Source organism: Drosophila suzukii, chromosome Y, assembly GCF_043229965.1.
Source record: "Drosophila suzukii chromosome Y, CBGP_Dsuzu_IsoJpt1.0, whole genome shotgun sequence".
Lineage (NCBI taxonomy): Eukaryota > Metazoa > Arthropoda > Insecta > Diptera > Drosophilidae > Drosophila > Drosophila suzukii.
Window position 1 is genome coordinate 11,318,949 of NC_092085.1, and position 25,548 is coordinate 11,344,496.

A 25,548-nucleotide genomic window follows, 5' to 3' on the forward strand; every position below is an offset into this window, starting at 1 on the left:
CAGGAGCTCGAGCGGATCTACGAGAATTTGATGCCGGAGTACCAGCTTTTCATACGGCGACATGAGTTCTCCTCACTAGAGGGGCTTACCCAACTGGCAACTGCGTTCGAAATCGCACGGGATCGAGACCCCGTTCGACATGCAGCCCTAATTCCAACCGCAAGCTGGAATTCCGGCAGGGAGAGCAGCGAAAGACCCACACCTCAACCCCGGAACTTTCTCGCTCCAACGCCCTCTGGACCCAGGAGGCCGGCGATATCCAACGGGATGATCGCCCAGGAAGCGGAACCACCGGTTGACATCGGCCGAGCTTGTCACCGCTGCGGAGAAATTGGACACTTCACACGAGAATGCCGAAACCCACCGCTGATGTACTGCTGGGACTGTGGGAAACGAAGCATCCGCACCATCGACTGCTGCCGCCGGACGGAAAACGGCCAGGGTCGCCGCCCACGACGGGAGCCCGCGGTGACCCACTCGGTGCTCCCCCATCACTAGATTCCCCACTTCGCCTGGCGGGGGGGCGAATTGTTGCCAATGTTACCATCGAGGGACAACCTTTCTCGGCAACAATTGACACAGGAGCCTCGCGAAGCTTTGTCAGCGAAGCGATCGCCAAGCGCTTAGACTCAGGAAGAAACAGCAGAGAAGTCCGCTCCCGCATCTCTGGCGGATGGATCCCAGGAAGAGGTGACCAAGGCCCTCCGGGCGCAAGTCGGCCTAAACGACCGACCGATCGGGCTGACGCTACTAGTCCTGCCAACGATCCTGGATGAAGTGATTTTGGGCATTGACTTTCTCTGCGCCATCAGCGCAACTCTAATCTGCGGGCAAGTCTGCTTGCAACTAGCCCCACCTGCCACCCGGAAGGTAGAACCAACCCCAGATACGCGGGCGGCTCCTACGGCCGCAACCGCGCAATCCCCAAGCAATTCCCAAAGCCTGCTCCGAGGACTCACATAAAGCCAAACGCGCCAGTGCGGAAGACAAGTCCTGACCCCTCGGGACCCCCGTTGTCAAGGAACCCGTTAGGCGACACCGCGGGAACCTGCATCACCACGGAGAACAGGTACGGCCTACAGCCGCAGGCGGACGCCGCCACGCCAAAGGAGAAGAACCCGTTTCGACGCCCCTCCACGAGCGGAAACTCACACGCGCAAACCAGCCACCTCACCTGGGCCTCGGGAACCACAACGGAAAATCGGTGTATATCAGCTGCCAGCCCAGTCGGACGCAGACAGCGCACGGAAGCACAACCCGTTCCGGAGCCACTGTCCCCACGGACACCTGGCCACTGTAGCGGAGGACCCAACCAGGCTACAGGCGACCGAAGAAACTCACGCCGAGGAAACCGCCCACTTTCTGCAGGGGGAGCTACAGCTATTCGACGAGCTAAGCGGGCCAAAGGAGATCGCCGAGCATACCATCACTCTCCGGGATAATTAGCCACTAAAGCAGCGGTATTACCCAAAGAACCCCTCCATGCAGAGCATAATTAATCAGCAGTTGGACGAGCTACTACGAGACGACCGAATCGAGCCCTCCCGTAGCCCGCCCAGTGCCCCGCTGGTGGTCGTGCGGAAGAAGACAGGGGATATGCGAATGTGCGTCGACTATCGACAACTCAACGCACATTCCATACCCGATGCGTACCGACTCCCACGAATCAACCACATATTGGAGCGGCTACGGAACGCCCGGTTCATCTCAACGCTGGATCTTAAGAATGGATACTGGCAGATCCCTATGGCGGAAGGAAGCCGCGAATGCACGGCTTTCACCGTCCCTGGGCGTGGACTCTTCCACTGGAAAGTCATGCCCTTTGGACTGCATTCTGCCCCAGCAACGTTCCAGCTAGCCCTTGACAGTGTCATCGGGCCGGATATGTAACCCCACGCCTTCGCCTACTTGGATTACATCATCGTCATCGGGGCGACGTGGGAGGAACATGCCAGGAATCTCAGGGAAGTCTTCCGACGACTGCGGGAAGCAAAGTTTCGGCTGAATCAAGGCAAGTGCAAGTTTTTCCAGAAAAAGCTGGTATACTTAGGCCACTTGATCAGCGAAGAAGGCATCTGGACGGACCCAGATAAGATAGCTGCTATCCAGGGCCTACGCCCGCCAACCAACGTCAAGGAACTCCGTCGCCATTTGGGCATCGCATCTTGGTATCGACGCTTCGTCCAGGATTTCGCCTCCATCGTTCAGCCCATGTCCCGACTCCTCAGGAAGGGGGTCAAGTGGAGCTGGGAGGAGCCCCAACAGCAGGCATTTGAGACACTCAAAGCCAGACTAACGGCCGCACCGGTACTGGCCTGCCCAAATTTTGAATACAAGTTCCACCTGGGCATCCGGAAGACTCGCAGACGGATTGCCCAACGATATTTCTGGCCGGGATTACATCGAGAAGTTGTGCGGTACGTCACCAGCAGCTTGGTCTGCCAACAATACAAGGTGAGTCAACGCAAACCGGCGGGCAAAATGCTCACCCGCCATCCCACGGAGCCATTCGCGCTCGTCGGAGCCGACTTCATTGGACCTCTCCCTCGGACCCGACGAGGGAATACCATGCTGCTCGTATTTATAGATGTCTTTTCCAAATGGGTCGAGATCATCCCCCTAAAGAAGGCCACAGCCGCCCAACTGGAGTTTGGATTTCGGGAAAGGATAATATGCCGCTTTGATCTGCGACAACGGCACGCAGTTCACCAGCCGCGGTTTCAAGACATTCTGTCGCACTAACGGCATCAAACTGGAATACACACCTCCCTATTCCCCGCAGCAGAACCCCACCGAACGGGCAAACCGGACCATCAAGACAATGATAGCACAGTGCGTGGACCAGGATCACAGGACATGGGATCAGCTACTGCCAGAGATCTCGCTGGCCATAAACACGAGCATCTCAGATAGCACCGGTTTCAGCCCCGCCTATCTGGTGCAGGGTAGGGAACCCAGATTGCCAGGAGCCCTCTTTGATGTGGTCACGCCTAGTCTACACTCGTCGCCGTTGGACCCCACTGAGCGAGCTAAACGACTTCAGGAAGCTTTCCGCACTGCGCTGGAAACCAACCAGGTGGCTTCTCAGGAACAAGGCCGCCACTACAATTTGCGACGTCGCGAGTTGAGACCCCAGCTCGGATCACAGGTTATGGTCCGCCTTCACCACCTGTCAAAGGCCAGCGAAGGCTTTAACGCGAAGCTTGCTCCTAAGTACTCGTGGCCATTTAAGGGAACGTTCTCTTTGTTTTGGTCGAAATGAAGGCAAAGTTTGTCAATTTTTTGTGGGATAATGAAAAGGCGTACGAACTTCGGGTTTTGCTTTTTGAATTCGTTTATTATTCAAGATTTTTTTAAAATTTATTTGATGGTGAAATTCAAAATGGCGGCTGCAAAATGGCGGCTTTCGTCTGCCTCCGCGCGGCAAACATCGTCCAAAAATTCCGAGCCTGCAGCCTCTTGTAGTCAACTCAAATAGAAAATTGTTATCATTAGTTAAAGTTAATATACTTTTGTAAGGCACTAACCTAATGGCATCAAATTGCGGCCATAAATTGACCGCGTAATGAATGTTCGAATTTTAAAATTCGATTTTCGTACATTTTTTTTCAGTTAAACCACGTTGAAAAATTATAAATAAATTATTTTTTATTTCCGGAGTAGCTTAGTGCCCAATAAAAAAGCATATACTTTCATAAAAATTTTACATGAAGCAAATCGGTTCACAGGATGAAGCTGTGGACGCGGAATTTTTTTGGAAAACATGGTTTCGAGAAAAACGCGTTTAAAGTTTTTAAAAGTACGCACCGCGTGACGCAGGTGTATTCGAGACGCTCTCATTCACAAACTATTCATCGTATCGAAAAATCCTTTCACACACATATTCTAGGGATATGTGGCTTTCAATTTTTGCTGAAGTTCCTCTCCCCGAATATCGTCAGGATACAACATATGGAAAACATAAAGAGGCGAACAGCAGGAGTAGGCGACCTGAAGGAGTACCACCAACGCAGCGACCAACTAGGGGACCCGGAAGAAGCCACCGGAGAGAGCGCGTGCCCAACATAAGGGAGTCGACGAATGTACCCAAAGCATCGTAGTAACAACTTTAGTAGAAAACTAGGTTAAGCTGAGAGTTGTACCCACTAGATAAGTCGATCCTCGCCCTCGCAGGGCAAGTAAGGAACGTAGACCTCGGCTAATTTTCTAGCAATCTACAGATCGGAACTACAACAACAGGATGGAGCCCTTCTACCCAAACTTCGTCGCAGGGGTCTACCAACCGGTCGACCACCATGACTCGGACATGGATACCAACGACGGCGCACCCCCCAGCCGGGACTCGGTCCTGTCAGACCGGAGCCCCACACCACCCAGCTTCAGCCCAATCCTCAGCCTCCAGTCACGCGAAGCTCGTAACGGCGACTCCATCTCCACCGTGCCGTGGTCGCCGGACGCAAGCACCGCAGTTAGCGCCGAGCCACCTGCGGCGTTTGCAGCTGGAGCATGGGGGGACGAGCGAGGAACCGGACCTTCAATTATTCCTCAGCGGGGAAGAGGAGGAGGAGGTCCTGCAAGTCCTCCGGGAGTGTCCGGACGCTGGACAAGTCATGGAGGAGGCCCAGTGGATCGTCGCCCTAATCGGCTGGAGGGTAGACACCCACCAGCGACGACTGCCTACAGCCCTAGTCGCATCCATCGAGGAGCAGGATCGACGGAGGGTGCGCTACCTGCGCCAGATCGAGGGTCATCGGTTCCGAGTCACCATCACCGCCGGCTGGGAGGTGATCGTTTCCCTCCGCCATAATCACGCCGAAAAAAAGGGGGGGGGGGGTGTCAGGATGCGTGAAACACACCCTCCACATTTCGCGACTTTTATTCTTTCCGCCACGAAGGCATACAATTGGATATTTCGGCACGATGGCCATTTATTTATAAGTTAAGTTAGCCATAAGTCGTTACGCCACGAAGGCAATTTATTTAAGTTCAAACTAGTAAGGGTAGTAGTAGTACTAGCGAATAATAAAGACAAGAGAGAATGAGGAAGTATGTGTCCGTGTGAATTTGTGCATTTTTCGGGAACCCACGTGCAGTGATTTGTGCTGGTCGGGAATCGTGTTGCGCCAGAGGAGCTTACTCAGTGCAAACGACCACCCGATCGCCCACAAGGAGCATAGGAAAGGATCGCCTCTGGCCATCCTCTCCTGGGAACCCCGCCCCAAATACGGTTTAGGTAGTCGCGATTCACGTGCAGTGATCTGTGCCGATCGGGAATCGTGTTGCGCCAGAGAAGCTTACTCAGTGCAAACGACCACCCGATCGCCCACAAGGAGCATAGGAAAGGATCGCCTCTGGCCACCCTCTCCTGGGAACCCCGCCCCAAATACGGTTTAGGTAGTCGCGAGCCACATGCAGTGATCTGTGCCGGTCGGGAATCGTGTTGCGCCAGAGAAGCTTACTCAGTACAAACGACCACTCGATCGACCACAGGGAGCACAGGGAAGGGTCGCCTCCGGCCATCCTCCCCTCGGATCCCTACCCCCTACCCCAGTAGCTTGTGAGTCGCACATCCAGGGGAACGTCCAGTTTTGTTGGTATTTTCTCAGGGATCGGCTACGCCGCTCGTTTCGTTAGTATTTTCGCCGGGAGCAGCCCCGCCCTCCACTATACCCTTCGGGTGCCGTGTTGCGCTTGAGCTGCTTACTCGGTGCAACGCGGATACTCTGGCCTCCTTTCCCCACAAATCCCCGCGGCAACTCCCCGTCCAGTTTCGTTCCAATATTTTTCTACAAATTTAGCTTTAGAGGACCCTGGCCGGACTGAGTTTTATCCCAGCCTATGAAAAAGGTCCTTACACGGTATATTTTATTATTTTTTTTCCTCGGAATATTAATTAAAACTAATAGAATACACTAGTACTAAATAATCAACGTGAACTTCTCTCGGAATATTAATTAAAACTAAAAGAATACACTAGTACTAAATAATCAACAAATAACATCCTCCGGCCAACAACAACATATTTTGGTATTTTTCTTCACTCAGATGTTTAATTAAAGGCGAAATAATACTATTACTCCACCGGGGACTATACACATATTTGGAATTTTCCCCCTCAAATTATTTCAAAGGCAAAATTAATACCAGCAAAAAATAATACCAAACTTGATCCCAATTACAAATTACAATATACATAGGTTAAATACCATAGTATTCTTTCTCCACGGGTGATACACGAACTCCTCACTTACTGTTCCTAATCCTAATTCTAATCCGGTTTTAATTCCGCAAAGTAACCAGGTCGGTACGTGCTCCAGTTTCCACCTGCGTAGTCCCAGGTATATCCGTAGATCCGCCCACACCCGAACTAACCGCTAAGTCCTCGTCGTCCCGAAAAAGGGTCACTCGTGCAAACGTCAAAATGGCATTAACAGCTTCCCAAATTGCTCTAAGCTAATTTATTGAGGTCTCAGATCGGCTGAGTGAATTTGAATCCAGGGAAATACCTTCCTTCGCCGGTCCCTACTACTCTTTTCATGCTTAACACTCGCCGCGAAGAATTACGCGCGTTATGGGACCGCATCAAGGCAGAATACGACGAATGCACCGGGTGCATAGCAGAAGCCGGAGACAGTGCAGCTGATAGTTTGCCAATTCTCAAAGCTAGATACGGCTTCTGAGCTTTTCGAAAACAATTAAAAATACTTTTCAGTGTGCAGTCCGTTAATCAGAAATCTGTGCCAGCTATCCGTGAACTTCAACGCACCATCCAGGGTTGGCTCACGGCTTTAAAAATGTCCGAAATTCACCTAAATGCAAAAACAAGTGGCGATGCACACACTATAGTTTTTTATTTTTTATTCACTAAGTTTAAACTTCACAACATTTCCTTAGTATCGACTTTTATTCTTGGCGGTTCACAATTAAGTTCTTATACAACCGATCTTCTCGGATGCAAAAACGGACTGACTGGTCAGGGGCCGCTTATCTGATAATCAAACCTCGGTTTACGAGAATTGGGGAAATCGGATGATCTAATTGTCAAACGGATTACGCTGCAGTTTTGGGGCTCGCCGGGTGTTGACCGGATGCTTGTGTTTACATTAGCTGGACCCAGCTTAGTTTATGTTAGAAGGTCTGCGGCGCAATTGAATCTTAATAATGAACTTCGATTGAAGTGGGGGAGCTAATTGGGATTCTGTGGGAACGCTGAGTAAGGGGATCCCAGCTAAAAATTGTTTATAAGAAATTGTTTACGACTTGGGTAAGGCGGCTGGACGCCCGAGCTGGAAAGCGTTCTCAGAGAAGAATTGTATATGAAGAGTTCGTTTATAAATTGGGTAAAGAGGCAGGGATCATGAGCTGGATAACTCTCCCCCTTCTAAATTGAATCATCCCGATTCATTGGAAGTTTCGGATAAACTGAATTTAGATGATTTGTCAATTCGACTATACTTTCATCCTCAGTGGTATTTTCATTTTCGGACATATTATTTTCGGGTATTTGCCGTGGTTTGAATATTAGATATTTTTTGAATTTAAATACAAGCGTGATAATTACATATATTAAAATTAACATGATCAGTATAAATGTTATTGGGATTTGAGTTTGTTTAATTTTAATAAATAGGTTTAATATGTTAATGTTATCGAATGAAAGTTCCGAATCATTTGACATAAGATATTTGGATACTAAAAAATCATTATACTGTTTAGCAGTGACATATTCTATTATCTTATGGTCCAAATTAGAGTAGGGTATAATATTTATTGTAGTAGTACTATAAAAAGTAATTAAAAATGACCCATTTACATGAGTATCATTAACAGTATTATAACCATTTACAAAAATGGCTCCTTGGATTACATCAATTTTTTTATTATATTCCCTGATTTTATTACAAAGTGTGAGGAGTTGAATAACTCCCCACAAATAGAAGCAGCAGCAGATGGCCGGCCGCTTACCAGATACGCGGCGAATTCGCGTAGTAACGGCGCGGCGAGGAGAACGAGAGAGTTTGGAGACCAATGGTGGAGATCGAGAGAGTTTGGAGACCAACGAAGGAGAGCGAGAGAGTTTGGAGACCAATGAAGGAGAGCGAGAGAGATTGGAGACCAAGGATGGAGATCGAGAGAGAATGGAGACTTCGCGTGCAGAGCAAGAGTGCCGTATGCAAAAGGGGATAACGGAACTCCACCGGACTTTGGACTCGCCCGTGAACTTTGGACCGGGAGAGGAAGTACCACATCTCGGCAGTGGAGCGGCACACAGGCATGCCACAAGCGGCACGGGAATCAGCGGAGTGGCAGCAGTGGGCGGAGCATCTATGGGGAGCGGTACGTGAAGGAGAAGTGGGTCATCCAGGAGGCACGGACTTTGGACCCAGAGTGGAGAGACCCAGCGGGCCGTGCGCAAAAGGGAAATAACGGTTCCCGGAGGCCCTATATAAGGCCGCAGAGCCCTGGCAGCTGGATCAGTCGATCACGAGGAGTCAAACCTGCAAGATCAGTTAAAGTACCAAATAAACAGTCAGTCAAGCAAATAATCTACGAGGGAGCTACAACCAAGCGAGTCGTCGGAAGCAGCGCCGTGGGAAGCATACGAGGAGCAAGATCGCCACGTCGAGACGTTCGGGATTAGGACTTCAGGAATCTTCGAATTGAGACACAGGTGGCTGAGTTCTGGAAGGCATCACGCGGCTAAGTCAAGGCGTTTGTTTTCTAACTTTGTCACGACCACACCCTGGCGAGTCGCCCGGCGGGTCTGTCAGAGACAAGCAAAAGAGTCCTACGACGAAGAGCCGTCAGCTTGGGGAGGAAAGTTGCCTGCGACCCAGCGTACCTTGCCCGACCAAGCAGGACCTGGCGTGACGGACGAGCGGTAGATCGATTTGCGGTTTCAAGAGGCGGCAGCCTGGAGAGCCCTGCGATTACCGGCAAGTCCCCGAGCAGCGACCGCCCAGCTCCCCGAGCGCCAGAACGACGAGATACTGGTCAGAAGACAGCGCAGAGGACATAGACAGCGACGCCAGCAGACAATTCCGGCAGCCACGTTACCATCGCCGCGCGGAGCTCATTGGGGAGCGCAGGAGCGTCGCGGACGTCACGCATTAGGGTGAAGCCGGGTGGAACGTTCGTCTGCGCTAGGCGTAAAGCGAAGTGAACCGCTAGACAGCCTCCTGGCGGCAGCCTTGACTGTCAGCGCGAACTGAGCAAGAACCTAGCGGGACCGTCCGGAAAGAGCAAGGGACAGGTATTGCCTCGAAAGGCGTCGGCCTGGAGAGCAAGGCTTGTTCACCCTAGTCTGAGAACGGTGACGCTTCCCTAAGACCACAAGGCCTAACTCTCTGCGGGTCTAAGGCGCAACAAGCGACCCCGAGGCAACGCGTCGGCAAGCAAGCAGAGGCGGCCACTACGAGCGTCCCGAGACCCAGGATCCAGAGGAAGACGAGTCAACGCGTCGAGGAGCCAGCAAGAGGAGCGCCAGCAGCCGGCTGAACCACAGCCAAGAGATACCGAAGCCAGCCCAGCCACACACCCGCTGTACTAATACCACGAGAATAAATCCCACTGTTACCATTTGAACACTTTGTTTTCTCACTGATCTCCGGGCAATCACGTCATATAAATTTGGTGGGACGAACGCACAATCTTCTGACCTAGCCGCACGAATCTCGTAGCGAGCAGACACACAAAATCAGTTCGTTACAGTTGATGAAAAACTAGGCTCGTTATCCATTATTAAAGTTTTAGCAAGTGGAAAATGTTGCAATATTTCTGAAATTTTGGTTTCTATGTTGAGTTTATTTTGAATCTCCTTTACAACTAAGTATTTTGATTATAAATCAATTCAAGTAATGAACATTAAATTCTGAGCGTAAAAAATGTCGATATGCAAATTTTCTCCTTCTTTATTTGGGATGGGTGCTTGACCAATAGGAATTAGTACAGGGTGTCTATTATATTTGTTACTATTACAAATTGTACAGTTCCTTATGTACTCCTGAAGTTTTTTGTTCAAACTTGGCCAATAGTATAGTCTGTTAATTTGCTTGTAATTTTCGTCCAGTCCCCTGTGTGCTCTACAATGAGTTTCTTCTATTATTAATGCTCTGTCTTCAGGGTTTTCTACATCTTGGACGAATATTTTTGTATATAGGAATTTATTCGTGAAATTTTCTTTAAGTGGATTTTGAATTTTATGTAAGTCTTCTAAAGTACAGTGAATACCTATTGTTATGTTAGGAGGGATATATTCCCTTAAGATTGATACCAAATTTTCCGGGGTATCAAATTCTATTATATGTCTGGTATTTCCGAATATACCCTGCAGTTCCAAAATTGAGTTAAGCGCCCAATCATCACGAAGCCGACTGCGACGTCGGCAGAGAAGCCAGCGATGCCGGCAGAGCTGAGCGCAACGGCGGCAAAGCGACGCGCTCTCAGTCGGGTCCGCAAAGAGAACGCACAAAAAAGTAATTTTGGGCTCTCCCTCTCTCGTCAAGTCTCAGACGAAAAAGTGCGCGTGAAGGGAAGGAGGCCCAGCAACTAAAATATATAGACCTTTGTGCACCCTTGCCTTTTGAATAATGCGACATTTGTTCGTAAATGTTAAAATAACGATTTAAAATAATAGGTTTCTGTTTTAAAATATTTGTATTTCTTAAACAAATTTATATGTTTATTAATATAATTTAATAATATGTAAAGTTTTAAAAATATATTTTTATAAACCGATTTGCATAGTCGAATATGTCTATAAATACCCTGCTTTTATGTGCAAGATGCATAGACCAAACGGGACATGCAAAAAAAACAACAACGGCTTAGCGGAACCGTTGTTGTTGTTGCTTGTTGTTTTTCTGGAAGGCACGCGCCTTTTTTCGTCTTTTCACTTGCGTTTACTTTAGTGAAGGAGTTAGAAGTTGAAGCAAACATACCAGCAATTTACTAAATTAAATTAAATTAGTGCCTTAAAAGTGAAAAAGAAACGATTCCCAGGTAAGTCTGTCGCAGACTAATAATATTGAAAACAGTGAGAGTAAAAAACAAGATAATCTATATTAAAAACAAGGAAGAACGCTATAGTCGAGTACCTCGACTATCAGATACCCGTTACTCAGCTAAGTGGAGATATGCAAGCAGCAAAGCGAGATTAAAATGCGCCACCTACCGGCGGTATACAGATTTAAGCGTTATAAGCGTTAGAGTGGGCGTGGCAAATTTTTTTTGGATCAATCGATAGGTATCGACGAGACCAATACATTTCAGTTAAAATTTTTTATCTAGCATGAAAATTGTGGGCGTCACAGGTTTTTGCGGTTTGTGGGCGTTAAAGTGGGCGTGGCAAACTTTTTTTTGAGTCAATCGATAGGTATTGATGAGAACAATACATTTTAGTTAAAATTTTTATTCTAGCATCAAAACTGTAGGAGCCACAGTTTTGGGCGGTTTGTGGGCGTTGGAGTGGGCGTGGCACATTGCTGAAACAAACTTGCGCTGCGTAAGAAGCTCAGGAATCTGCAGGCCAAATCTCAATAGCCTAGCTCCCATAGTTTCCGAGATCTCAGCGTTCATTCGGACGGACAGACAGACGGACAGACGGACAGACGGTCATGGCTAGATCGACTCGGCTTCCCGAGAGTCGCACTACAGCTCTAAAGCGCCTACAATGCATAAGAACCAGAATTCTGAGCGAACCGGATCTGTTTTTCCAAAATCAACGACCAAATAAAAAGTCTTCTTGCCAAAAGATACGCCAAGCACCTATCTGACGAGGAGGCGAAGAAAGAAGAAACTCGCACTTAGTACTTTCACATATTCACAAATCCGAATAAGCCTGGAAAGATAAGGCTGGTTTGGGATGCGGCAGCAAAAATAAACGGAGTATGCCTCAACGACTTTTTGTTAAGCGGACCGGACTGCTTAAACCCACTCATCGACGTTCTCCTAGTCGGAAAAGTCTCCAAAATGTTTCACTGGATCAACATTCGCCACGAAGACATGCATTCTCAGCGCTTTCTTTGGTATGATGTCATGCGTCATGCGTGCCATGACCTTTGGTATCAATTGTGCACCATTCATAGCCCACTACGTTCGCGACAAAAATGCAGAAGTCCACCAGCAGCAATTCCCCTTAGCCTTGGATGCGATTCAGCGTGCGCACTATGTCGAGGACTTCATCGTCAGTACGAGTGATGAACAGAAAGCCATCGAAATATCCAGCCAAGTAAGGGAGGTCCATTCCAGAGGCGGATTCGAAATTCGAAACTGGGCGTCAATTTCCGTTAAACTTCTCTCGTAACTTAAGAACGATGGAGACGCCAAGGAACAGGAGCCAGTGCAGTTCGGCGCTACAGAAAAGGTTTTGGGTATGTATTGGGACCCACATAAAGGCGTACTTAAGTTGGTTTGCAGATTCTCAAGACTTAAGCGAGACGTCCTTACCGATACTGCAGTCCCAACAACTAGAGAAGTCCTTCAGGTTCTCATGTCGATTTTCGAGCCCTTGGGCCTACTGTCGTGTCATAGGATCGGATTAAAAATCCATCTGCAGAAAATCTGGCGAGCAAACATCAGCTGGGACCAAGAGCTGCCAGAATCACTGTTGGAGGACTGGAATCAATGGAAGCTGTTGCTGCCTCAAGTGGCAACATTTAATATTCCGAGATGCTACTCCCCAAGCATGTCTTTTGGAACCCGAATCGGCCTGCACACGTTCGTGGACGCTAGCGAGTATGCTTATTCCGCTGCTTGCTACCTCCGAGTTTCCCAAAAATACGAGGTGGACGTTTTGCTAGTAGCCGCGAAAAGCAAAGTGGCGCCACTAAGGCCACTATCTATTCCGCGCATGGAGCCGTGATGGGCTCACGCTTAGCAAATAAAACAAGGAAGAACGCTATAGTCGAGTACCTCGACTATCAGATACCCGTTACTCAAAGGGAAATGGAGATATGCAAGCAGCAAAGCGAGATTAAAATGCGCCACCTACCGGCGGTAGACAGATTTAAGCGTTATGGGCGTTAGAGTGGGCGTGGAAAATTTATTTTTGGATCAATCGATAGGTATGAACGACACCAATACATTTCAGTTAAAATTTCTTATCCAGCATGCAAATTGTGGGCGTCACAGGTTTTCGCGGTTTGTGGGCGTTTAAGTGGGCGTGGCAAACTTTTTTTTAGGTCAATCGATAGTTATTGTTGAGAACAATACATTTCAGTTAAAATTTTCTAGCATTAAAACTGTAGGAGTTACAGTTTTGGGCGGTTTGTGGGCGTTAGAGTGGGCGTGGCAGTCTACTGAAACAAACTTGCGCTGCGTAAGAAGCTCAGGAATCTGTACGCCAAATCTCAATAGCCTAGCTCTCATAGTTTCCGAGATCTCAGCGTTCATCCGGACAGACAGACGGACAGACGGACAGACGGACAGACGGTCAGACGGACAGACGGACAGACGGACAGACGGACAGACGGACAGACGGACAGACGGACATGGCTAGATCGACTCGGCTAGTGATCCTGATCAAGAATATATATACTTTATGGGGTCGGAAACGCTTCCTTCTGCCTGTTACATACTTTCCGACGAATCTAGTATACCCTTTTACTCTACGAGTAACGGGTATAATTATCAACGTACGTAGCCTACGAGTTGACGATCTTACGTTCCGGTCGGATTCACGAACCGTTCTACAATGGCTGGTGATGGATCCTCGCAACTTTCAACAACTCGTGAAGCACAGCAGACTTAGAAACCACACGAGTGGATCAATGGCGATGGATCCCATCAAAGCTCAACATTGCAGACGGGGCAACGAAGGTCATCACAAACCCTTGTGTGAACACATGGCTTTACGGAGCAGAGTTTTTGAAAAGCGAACCCAGTAAGTGGCCAAAAGTTCCATCACGAGCAAAGGAGATCGATATGACCGAACTACGCAGACACGTCTTCACAACTCGTAGTGCGAATAAAGTCTTACTCGACGTGGAATATTTTTCCGATATATATCCAGCGACTTCTAGCTAAACGCCAAAGGACTGACATGCCGTCAGCAGTGACCGAATTTTACGTCAAGGAAGCGCAGACCCTACTATACAAAGAAGCGCAGAGGCTCGAGTTCACGGATGAAATCCATTCATTGATTAGTAATACAGGAAGAACGCTATAGTCGAGTACCTCGACTATCAGATACCCGTTACTCAAAGGGAAATGGAGATATGCAAGCAGCAAAGCGAAATTAAAATGCGCCACCTACCGGCGGTAGACAGATTTAAGCGTTTATTTTTGGATCAATCGATAGGTATTGACGACACCAATACATTTCAGTCAAAATTTTTCATCTAGCATCCAAATTGTGGGCGTCACATGTTTTCGCGGTTTGTGGGCGTGGCAAACTTTTTTTTAGGTCAATCGATAGTTATTGATGAGAACAATACATTTCAGTTAAAATTTTCTATCTAGCATCAAAACTGTAGGAGTTTCAGTTTTGGGCGGTTTGTGGGCGTTAGAGTGGGCGTGGCAGTCTACTGAAACAAACTTGCGCTGCGTAAGAAGCTCAGGAATCTGTACGCCAAATCTGAATAGCCTAACTCTCATAGTTTCCGAGATCTCAGCGTTCATCCGGACAGACAGACGGACAGACGGACAGACGGTCAGACGGACAGACGGACAGACGGACATGGCTAGATCGACTCGGCTAGTGATCCTGATCAAGAATATATATACTTTATGGGGTCGGAAACGCTTCCTTCTGCCTGTTACATACTTTCCGACGAATCTAGTATACACTTTTACTCTACGAGTAACGGGTATAATAAGGGAAATACAAGATTCCCAAAATAACACGTGGCGGAAAAAAAATAGCTGTGAAAAATATTAATTTTTGACGTGAAAAGCAACAAATGGTGCATATAATAAACAAATCTGTGAAAGAATTTAAAAATCTTATTGAGTGCAAAGTTTCTAGGGACAAAAAATAAGAGATGTTTGTTTTTAAAACTTATATTTGTGGTTAAAATTCGATAAAAATGAATATTAATAACATTTAACAATAATTCTTACTTTTGTGTACGTATTTAAATAAAAATCTCAAACATCTCCAATTTTCAGTTCCTGGAAAAGTGTTATTTTTTTTCCGCAACTGCAAAATAAATAAATGTTTTAATAAATAATATAAAATACATAAATAATGTGTGGTTTATTTTTCGTAATAATTGTTTACAACAAAATAAAATAAATCAAGTGACCGAAAACAAAAGTTTGCTAATTTCTTCTCGATATTTTTTGCATTTTCTTATATTTTTAGACAAGGCTGAAGGTAAATCTATAAAAAAAATGGAAGGCTAAAGCGTTCCATCTTAAGCATATTATCCGAGGAACTTGTTCTGTCCCACAACTTACTTATTAAGTAAGTTTTTATTGAGGCTGAAAGTAACTATTGTTTGTAAGTTTAATTTTTAAAAGACTTCTGGGATTTTTACATTGAATGCCAAAGATAACATTTCTTTTATTATAAATAAATCTTACAAATAACGATTACTTTCGGTCACTCGTTTTTATTCTCGTCTTGTTTTATTTTTAAAACTAATTTTTTTCTAATACTAGATGCAGTCGCCCTGGTCGATCCCTCGGAGCCTCCCGAAAAGGCGCTGCAGAAGGCAATGCGGTGCGTTAAAAACCAGATGCTGAGGAGGAGGTGCCAGCGACCCCGATAACACCGGAAACCCCCGAGCTCAATTTTTAAAATAAACAAATAAAAATAAAAATTACAACTGAAATTTTTTTTGCTGCTAAGCGCTCAACGTGCGCTGAAAGTGCGCTTTTTCGCTGCTTGAATGAGCGCTCAACGTGTGCTGAATGTGTGCTTTTATCGCTGCTCAATCGAGCGCTCAACATGTGCTGAACGTGCGCTTTTTCAGCTGCTCAATCGAGCGCTCAACATGTGCTGAACGTGTGCTTTTTCAGCTGCTCAATCGAGCGCTCAGGAGGGTGCTCAAAAAAGCGCTCAATGAGTGCTATTTTTTGAGCACTGATGAACCCTAGGACATGCCTATGTTAATTTCAGCACATAGCTCCATACAAATTGTGCGCTCATTGAGCGCTGAGTGATGAGCTTTTTGCAGTGATTGAGTGCTCAATAAGCGCTGAATGGTACTGCAGGGTGCTAATACCAACGGGGAGGTATACAATACATGAGATGGTCAATGCCCTGCAGTACCATTCAGCGCTTATTGAGCACTCAATCACTGCAAAAAGCTCATCACTCAGCGCTCAATGAGCGCACAATTTGTATGGAGCTATGTGCTGAAATTAACATAGGCATGTCCTAGGGTTCATCAGTGCTCAAAAAATAGCACTCATTGAGCGCTTTTTTGAGCACCCTCCTGAGCGCTCGAATGAGCAGCTGAAAAAGCACACGTTCAGCACATGTTGAGCGCTCGATTGAGCAGCTGAAAAAGCGCACGTTCAGCACATGTTGAGCGCTCGATTGAGCCGCGATAAAAGCACACATTCAGCACACGTTGAGCGCTCATTCAAGCAGCGAAAAAGCGCACTTTCAGCGCACGTTGAGCGCTTAGCAGCAAAAAAAATTTCAGTTGTAATTTTTATTTTTATTTGTTTATTTTAAAAATTGAGCTCGGGGGTTTCCGGTGTTATCGGGGTCGCTGGCACCTCCTCCTCAGCATCTGGTGCCGGCGTTGCCTTTTTTTGGTACAACTCAAGTTTTTAACGCACCGCATTGCCTTCTGCAGCGCCTTTTCGGGAGGCTCCGAGGGATCGACCAGGGCGATTGCATCTAGTATTAGAAAAAAATTAGTTTTAAAAATAAAACAAGACGAGAATAAAAACGAGTGACCGAAAGTAATCGTTAAGATTTATTTATAATAAAAGATATGTTATCTTTGGCATTCAATGTAAAAATCCCAGAAGTCTTTTAAAAATTAAACTTACAAACAATAGTTACTTTCAGCCTCAATAAAAACTTACTTAATAAGTAAGTTGTGGGACAGAACAAGTTCCTCGGATAATATGCTTAAGATGGAACGATTTAGCCTTCCATTTTTTTTATAGATTTACCTTCAGCCTTGTCTAAAAATATAAGAAAATGCAAAAAATATCGAGAAGAAATTAGCAAACTTTTGTTTTCGATCACTTGATTTATTTTATTTTGTTGTAAACAATTATTACGAAAAATAAACCACACATTATTTATGTATTTTATATTATTTATTAAAACATTTATTTATTTTGCAGTTGCGGAAAAAAAATAACACTTTTCCAGGAACTGAAAATTGGAGATGTTTGAGATTTTTATTTAAATACATACACAAAAGTAAGAATTGTTGTTAAATGTTATTAATATTCATTTTTATCGAATTTTAACCACAAATATAAGTTTTAAAAACAAACATCTCTTATTTTTTGTCCCTAGAAACTTTGCACTCAATAAGATTTTTAAATTCTTTCACAGATTTGTTTATTACATATATGCACCATTTGTTGCTTTTCACGTCAAAAATTAATATTTTTTACAGCTATTTTTTTTCCGCCACGTGTTATTTTGGGAATCTTGTATTTCCCTTATTTTAAATATAGATTATCTTGTTTTTTACTCTCACTGTTTTCAATATTATTAGTCTGCGACAGACTTACCTGGGAATCGTTTCTTTTTCACTTTTAAGGCACTAATTTAATTTAATTTAGTAAATTGCTGGTATGTTTGCTTCAACTTCTAACTCCTTCACTAAAGTAAACGCAAGTGAAAAGACGAAAAAAGGCGCGTGCCTTCCAGAAAAACAACAAGCAACAACAACAAAGGTTCCGCTAAGCCGTTGTTGTTTTTTTTGCATGTCCCGTTTGGTCTATGCATCTTGCACATAAAAGCAGGGTATTTATAGACATATTCGACTATGCAAATCGGTTTATAAAAATATATTTTTAAAACTTTACATATTATTAAATTATATTAATAAACATATAAATTTGTTTAAGAAATACAAATATTTTAAAACAGAAACCTATTATTTTAAATCGTTGTTTTAACATTTACGAACAAATGTCGCATTATTCAAAAGGCAAGGGTGCACAAAGGTCTATATATTTAAGTTGCTGGGCCTCCTTCCCTTCACGCGCACTTTTTCGTCTGAGACTTGACGAGAGAGGGAGAGCCCAAAATTACTTTTTTGTGCGTTCTCTTTGCGGACCCGACTGAGAGCGCGTCGCTTTGCCGCCGTTGCGCTCAGCTCTGCCGGCATCGCTGGCTTCTCTGCCGACGTCGCAGTCGGCTTCGTGATGATTGGGCGCTTAACTCAATTTTGGAACTGCAGGGCAATTGTTGCTTACGCGTGTATGTGTGTGTATGTAAATACCCTGCAGTACCATTCAGCGCTTATTGAGCACTCAATCACTGCAAAAAGCTCATCACTCAGCGCTCAATGAGCGCACAATTTGTATGGAGCTATGTGCTGAAATTAACATAGGCATGTCCTAGGGTTCATCAGTGCTCAAAAAATAGCACGCATTGAGCGCTTTTTTGAGCACCCTCTTGAGCGCTCGATTGAGCAGCTGAAAAAGCACACGTTCAGCACATGTTGAGCGCTCGATTGAGCAGCTGAAAAAGCACACGTTCAGCACATGTTGAGCGCTCGATTGAGCAGCTGAAAAAGCACACGTTCAGCACATGTTGAGCGCTCGATTGAGCAGCTGAAAAAGCACACATTCAGCACACGTTGAGCGCTCATTCAAGCAGCGAAAAAGCGCACATTCAGCACACGTTGAGCGCTTAGCAGCAAATAAAATTTCAGTTGTAATTATACCCGTTACTCGTAGAGTAAAAGGGTATACTAGATTCGTCGGAAAGTATGTAACAGGCAGAAGGAAGCGTTTCCGACCCCATAAAGTATATATATTCTTGATCAGGATCACTAGCCGAGTCGATCTAGCCATGTCCGTCTGTCCGTCTGTCCGTCTGTCCGTCTGTCCGTCTGTCTGTCCGGATGAACGCTGAGATCTCGGAAACTATGAGAGCTAGGCTATTGAGATTTGGCGTACAGATTCCTGAGCTTCCTACGCAGCGCAAGTTTGTTTCAGTAGACTGCCACGCCCACTCTAACGCCCACAAACCGCCCAAAACTGTAACTCCAACAGTTTTGATGCTAGATAAAAAATTTTAACTGAAATGTATTGTTCTCATCAATACCTATCGATTGACCTAAAAAAAAGTTTGCCACGCCCACTTAAACGCCCACAAACCGCGAAAACCTGTGACGCCCACAATTTGCATGCTACATAAAAAATTTTAACTGAAATGTATTGGTGTCGTCAATACCTATCGATTTATCCAAAAATAAATTTGCCACGCCCACTCTAACGCCCATAACGCTTAAATCTGTCTACCGCCGGTAGGTGGCGCATTTTAATCTCGCTTTGCTGCTTGCATATCTCCATTTAGCTGAGTAACGGGTATCTGATAGTCGAGGTACTCGACTATAGCGTTCTTCCTTGTTTTTATTTGTTTATTTTAAAATTTGAGCTCGGGGGTTTCCGGTGTTATCGGTGCCGGCGTTGCCTTTTTTTGGTACAACTCAAGTTTTTAACGCACCGCATTGCCTTCTGCAGCGCCTTTTCGGGAGGCTCCGAGGGATCCACTAGGGCGATTGCATCTAGTATTAGAAAAAAATTAGTTTTAAAAATAAAACAAGACGAAAATAAAAACGAGTGACCGAAAGTAATCGTTATTTGTAAGATTTATTTATAATAAAAGAAATGTTATCTTTCGCATTCAATGTAAAATCCCAGAAGTCTTTTAAAAATTAAACTTACAAACAATAGTTTTCAGCCTCAACTAAAACTTACTTAATAAGGCACGGGCGAAATTTGGGTAGTCTGAGCCTCTTCTTGTTTTGCCCCCTCCAAGTTGTGGGACAGAACAAGTTCCTCGGATAATATGCTTAAGATGGAACGACTTAGCCTTCCATTTTTTTATAGATTTACCATCAGCCTTGTCTAAAAATATAAGAAAATTAAAAAAATATCGAGAAGAAATTTGCAAACTTTTGTTTTCGGTCACTTGACTTATTTTATTTTGTTGTAAAAAATTATTTATGTATTTTTTTTATTATTTATTAAATCATTTATTTATTTTGCAGATGCGGAAAAAATACCACTTTTCCAGGGACGGAAAATTAGAGATGTTTGAGATTTTTATTTAAATAGCCATGTTTGTTTACTTACACAAAAATAAAAATTGTGCTTTAATGTTATTAATACAAAAAATCATAAGTTATAAAAACAAACATCTCTTATTTTTGGTCCCTAGGAACTTTGCACTCAATAAGATTTTTAAATTCTTTCACAGATTTGTTTATTATATGCACCATTTGTTGCTTTTCACGTCAAAAATTAATATTTTTCACAGCTATTTTTTTTTCCGCCACGTGTTATTTTGGGAATCTTGTATTTCCCTTATTTTAAATATAGACTATCTTGTTTTTTACTCTCACTGTTTTCAATATTATTAGTCTGCGACAGACTTACCTGGGAATCGTTTCTTTTTCACTTTTAAGGCACTAATTTAATTTAATTTAGTAAATTGCTGGTATGTTTGCTTCAACTTCTAACTCCTTCACTAAAGTAAACGCAAGTGAAAAGACGAAAAAAGGCGCGTGCCTTCCAGAAAAACAACAAGCAACAACAACAACGGTTCCGCTAAGCCGTTGTTGTTTTTTTTGCATGTCCCGTTTGGTCTATGCATCTTGCACATAAAAGCAGGGTATTTATAGACATATTCGACTATGCAAATCGGTTTATAAAAATATATTTTTAAAACTTTACATATTATTAAATTATATTAATAAACATATAAATTTGTTTAAGAAATACAAATATTTTAAAATAGAAACCTATTATTTTAAATCGTTGTTTTAACATTTACGAACAAATGTCGCATTATTCCAAAAGCAAGGGTGCACAAAGGTCTATATATTTTAGTTGCTGGGCCTCCTTCCCTTCACGCGCACTTTTTCGTCTGAGACTTGACGAGAGAGGGAGAGCCCAAAATTACTTTTTTGTGCGTTCTCTTTGCGGACCCGACTGAGAGCGCGTCGCTTTGCCGCCGTTGCGCTCAGCTCTGCCGGCATCGCTGGCTTCTCTGCCGACGTCGCAGTCGGCTTCGTGATGATTGGGCGCTTAACTCAATTTTGGAACTGCAGGGTAGTTGCCGGCCGAACTTAGCGGCAAAGAAAAAAGCCCTGCCGGCGCTCAGAGAGAGCAAAGTGCGCCGAGAAATGAGAGCAAGGGAGAGAGAACAAAGTGCTCGGCTAACTTATTTTAAAGATTGTTATCTGAGTAACGGGTATCTGATAGTCAAGGTACTCGACTATAGCGTTCTTCCTTGTTTTTTATATCTAGAGTTAAGCTTATTTCTTACCCCGTGTTTTTTCTCATAAATGATTTCCCCTAGGAGATAGTCCTTTTCCTTTCTGCATTTGTTGTGAGAATTTAACATTTCGATAACTAAGGAATAATATCGTGTTCGATTTTATTGTATAATATATCGTATAGTCTTTGGTTGGTAAAGGAGTGTATAGTCATGTTGTATTTCTGAGCTGCTTTAATTATAATTTCAGAATAATCAACTAAGTTAAGTTCATCTTTGATGCAACGAGCAATTTCTGTAAGGGTAGAATGAGCTCTTTCTATTTGTCCATTGGACGTACTATGGCGAGGATCCGCGAAATATAAATTAATACCGCATATTCGTGCGAAGGATTTAAATTGTGTTGAAGAAAAACTAGGCTCGTTATCCACCATTAAAGTTTTGGCAAGTGGAAATTGTTGCAATATTTCTGCAATTTTGGGTTCTATGTTGAGTTTATTTTGCATCTCCTTTACGACTAAGTATTTTGAATATGAATCAATACAAGTAATGAACATTAAATTTTGAGCGTAAAAAATGTCAATAAGCAGATTTTCTCCTTCTTTATTTGGGATTGGTTTTTGACCAATAGGAATTAGTACAGGGTGTCTTATATTTGTTACTATTACAAATTGTACAGTTCTTTATGTACTCCTGTAGGTTTTTTTTTCAAATTTGGCCAATAGTACAGTCTGTTAATTTGTTTATAATTTTCGTCGAGTCCCTATTGGCAATTGTTGCTTAAACTGGTTAAAGGGTTTTCGGGTCTCTTGTATAACATTCTCAAAACTACTCTCTGCTGAATGCTGAGTGTTTTGATCTGAGACCGTCTCGTTACTGTCCGTTAGGTTTTTAATTTGAATTCTTGATAGGGCGTCAGCAACTACGTTGGTAGATCCTGGTTTATAAATTATTTTGGGAGAGTAGCTTTCAATGAATGAGTACCATCTTTTCATCTCGATGTTTGGATTTTTTTGAGATATCGAGAAAGACACTGGTTGGTGATCTGTATAGATTTCTATGTTATTAACGCCGTACAAATAGTTTCGCAAATTTTTAAATGCCCAAACTATTGCTAAAAGTTCTTTCTTATTGGTGGCATATACTTGTTCGGCTTTAGTTAGAGTTTTTGAAATGAAGGTTATTGGTTTTCCTTCCTGAGAAAGAACAGCACCAATAGCTAGATCGGACGCATCGGTCGTTAAAGTGAATTTTTTATTATAATCAGGTTGTACCAATTCGATTTGTGCAATTAAATTATCTTTGAGCTCGTTAAAAACTCTTACAGCCGAATCGTCCAACTGTATTGAAGTTTTACGGGACATTTTTTTGGATACTTTACCATTTTGACCTTCCAAATACTTTGTTAGCGCTTTTGCAATTTTTGCGTAGCTTTGTAAAAATTTTCTGTAATAGCCGTTAAGGCCTAGGAAGCTTCTAAGCTCTCGAAAGTTTTTTGGAATTGGATACTTTACTTTTGTAGATATTTTTTCGTGTTCTGTTTTGATTACATTGTGGGAAACAACGTAACCAAGAAAAGTGGTTTCTAATTTGAAGAACTTTTTTTCAATTGAAATTTTCATATTTGCGTTCAGCATTATATTAATTATGACGATTAAGTCCTTGTAGTGTTGTTCTATTGTTTTAGAAAATATAATAATGTCATCTACAATATATATACGTGACATGTTTTACCTACTTGTTCTCTCAAAATATCATCCATTGCACATTGGAATATTCTGGGAGCGTTCATTAGTCCAAATGGCATTTTCAAGAATTCATATTTCCCGTTATTTATAGAAAATTAGGTTTTTTTATTGTCTGTTTCTTTCATAAGAATCTGGTGAAACCCAGACTCCAAGTCGATCGTGGAAAAGTACTTAGCCTTTCCAAGATTTGACAAAATCACTGAAGAATCTTGCATTGGATATCTGTCGGGAATGGTGTTTTCATTTAGTTTCTTATAGTCTATAACTAATCTTAGTTTTGCAGTACCATCTTCATTAAATCCCTTTTTTGGTACCACTAAAACTGGGGAATTATAAGGGCTCTTGCTCGGTCTTATAATTTGGTTTGGAATTGATTCACTCATATTGTTTATTTCATTGTTGTCGGATAAATCAACGACGGCTTGTTCAGGACTCATTAATCCCAAACTTGAATTTTTGTCGGATACTTCAACGACGGCGCGCTCAGGATTTTTGAATCCCAAACTAGAATTTTTGTCGGATACTTCAACGACGGCGTGTACAGGATATTTGAATCCCGAACTTGTTTTGTTTTGATTTGCCTCTTCAGACTCAGTTCTGATTTTGGCTTTTTCATCAAAGTATTTTCGTATAAAAAATTCCTTAAATGGAAGAATTGTTTCTTTCTTCAGATAAGGAAAGTTGGTTAAAAGAAGTGTCATTATCATATATTAATTTTTCTTCTTTGCCCCCATATTTTATTACTCCTTTTTCTGTGTCTATTACAGCTTCTATATTTTTTAGTAGGTTGTAACCTATTAGAAAATCTGATTTTAACCCGTCTATTTCATAAAATGTGTAACGCGTGTCAAAGATCGTTACCATGTGATAATGTTTAATTATAGAATATCCATTAACCGTAGATACTCTTTTATATTGTAAAGAAGTCTCGTAGGCTGGGATATACTCAGTCCCGCCAGGGTCTCTTTACCGAAAATATTTGTAAGGATATGGGACAAAAACGTCTAAGACGAAAATCGGTTGGCTGGCGTGAGATGTAGAGTGCCAGCCACCGGGGTACGGAGTGAGAGAAACAGTTTATTCGGTGTCTGTAGCAGAGTGAAAAGCGTCAGCGGTAACGCGCATTTGGGCTGGCTCATAGCATTCGCTACGAGAAGGCCGAGAGAGAGGGGATCGATTATGAGGACAACTTTCCCCTAGGGCAGAATTTATGGCCTAAAATCTAGGCATTTGTCTGGAAATATTCATATTTATGCGTGGCCAGCTTGATTGGATTTTTTAATATCTGAGAAATATTTTTATTTAATTAATGAGCAACAGGTTTCCAAAAGTTGGGTCCACCCCTTTCTCTCGGTGTAGTCAGCTCGGAAATCAAATCAGAAATCAAAGTAGTCAAAGGGAAAAAAGAACAACATGGCAGCGGCAAATTTTGTGTTCAGATATGTAAGAAAATATTCTTTATTTAAATTCTTGGTTCATGTTTTTTTTTCCCTCAGTGCTCGCAATTATCGGGTTAGGTTAGGTCATGGTTTATAAATTCTAGCCTACTCTGGGCGAAGCCGCATGGAGGCCTTCGAGAAATTTCTCATTGCACGGGACTCTCGCGGGCCAAAATGCGGTTCCCTCCACTCACTCACCCGTCTCGCTCTCACGCACACACACACGCGAGACTCCGGGTGCTCCGCCGCTGGTCCTGGGCCGGCACACTCTCCTCGAGGTCGTCTAGGTAAACTCCTTCCTGGGTCACTTGGCATCAGCCCGAAGGCAAAAGATTCCTGTTGTCCACACAAATTTGCTCTGCTCGCACTTCTGATCCCGTGCGCCGCGTTTTCCAAAAGTCACCTGCTCGCACTTCTGGTCCGGTGCGCTGCGTTTTCCAAAAGTCCCCTCCTCGCACTTCTGGTCCGGTGCGCTGCGTTTTCCAAAAAGAAGACCCCTGTTTCTGCTCCCGTGCACCGCCTTTGCAAAAATCACTTCTTAATCCGCGCACCGCCTTTTCCAAAAGAGAACTAGTCAAGCTTTGCCGCCGCGTTTTGTTCAAGTTTTCGGCTGCTCTGGGTTTTTTCCACTTGTCGAAGTTTCGGTTTCACCACTTATCGTGGTGAATATTTCGTTGCTCTCCTGGTGTGTGTGTGTGGCTACTGCTGATGCGAGAGCGGAGGGGAAAAGCTTAGCTTAAGATAATTCTTGGGTACTAATATAAATACAAATCTTACAATTATTGGTTAAGCTTACATATTAAGTGAACTGTACAAAGTTTTTACAAAGTTATGCGCGAGGGTTTTGTTTTGTTGTTAGCTGCTATTGTTGTTGTCGCTGGCTGCTGAGGTTGCTGGCGCTGGCGATGTTGTAACTGCTGGCTGGCGATGTTGTTGGCGCTAACTGGCGTTGTAGTTGGCGCTGGCGACCGATGTTGTTGGCGCT

General features: G+C 43.8%; 1 protein-coding gene and 2 long non-coding RNA genes across 4 annotated transcripts in view; all 3 read right to left on the bottom strand.

Moving 5' to 3' along the window:
• Nucleotides 1–25,548, bottom strand: part of kl-3 (dynein heavy chain 8, axonemal kl-3) — an 895,452-nt gene that overhangs the window by 377,178 nt on the left and 492,726 nt on the right. The gene's annotated exons all lie outside the window — the stretch shown is intronic.
• LOC139353669 (uncharacterized) lies at nt 16,602–18,322 on the bottom strand. 2 transcript variants are annotated; one of them, XR_011604886.1, is made up of 3 exons: nt 17,653–18,322; nt 16,987–17,088; nt 16,602–16,795 (listed from the first exon to the last, which is right to left on the bottom strand). It is a non-coding gene; the product is annotated as an uncharacterized lncRNA (long non-coding RNA). The 2 variants fall into 2 exon arrangements; XR_011604887.1 differs by lacking the exon at nt 17,653–18,322 and adding an exon at nt 17,327–17,467.
• On the bottom strand, nt 19,515–20,877 carry LOC139353678 (uncharacterized). Its single transcript, XR_011604900.1, has 3 exons — nt 20,536–20,877; nt 19,855–20,004; nt 19,515–19,661 (listed from the first exon to the last, which is right to left on the bottom strand). It is a non-coding gene; the product is annotated as an uncharacterized lncRNA (long non-coding RNA).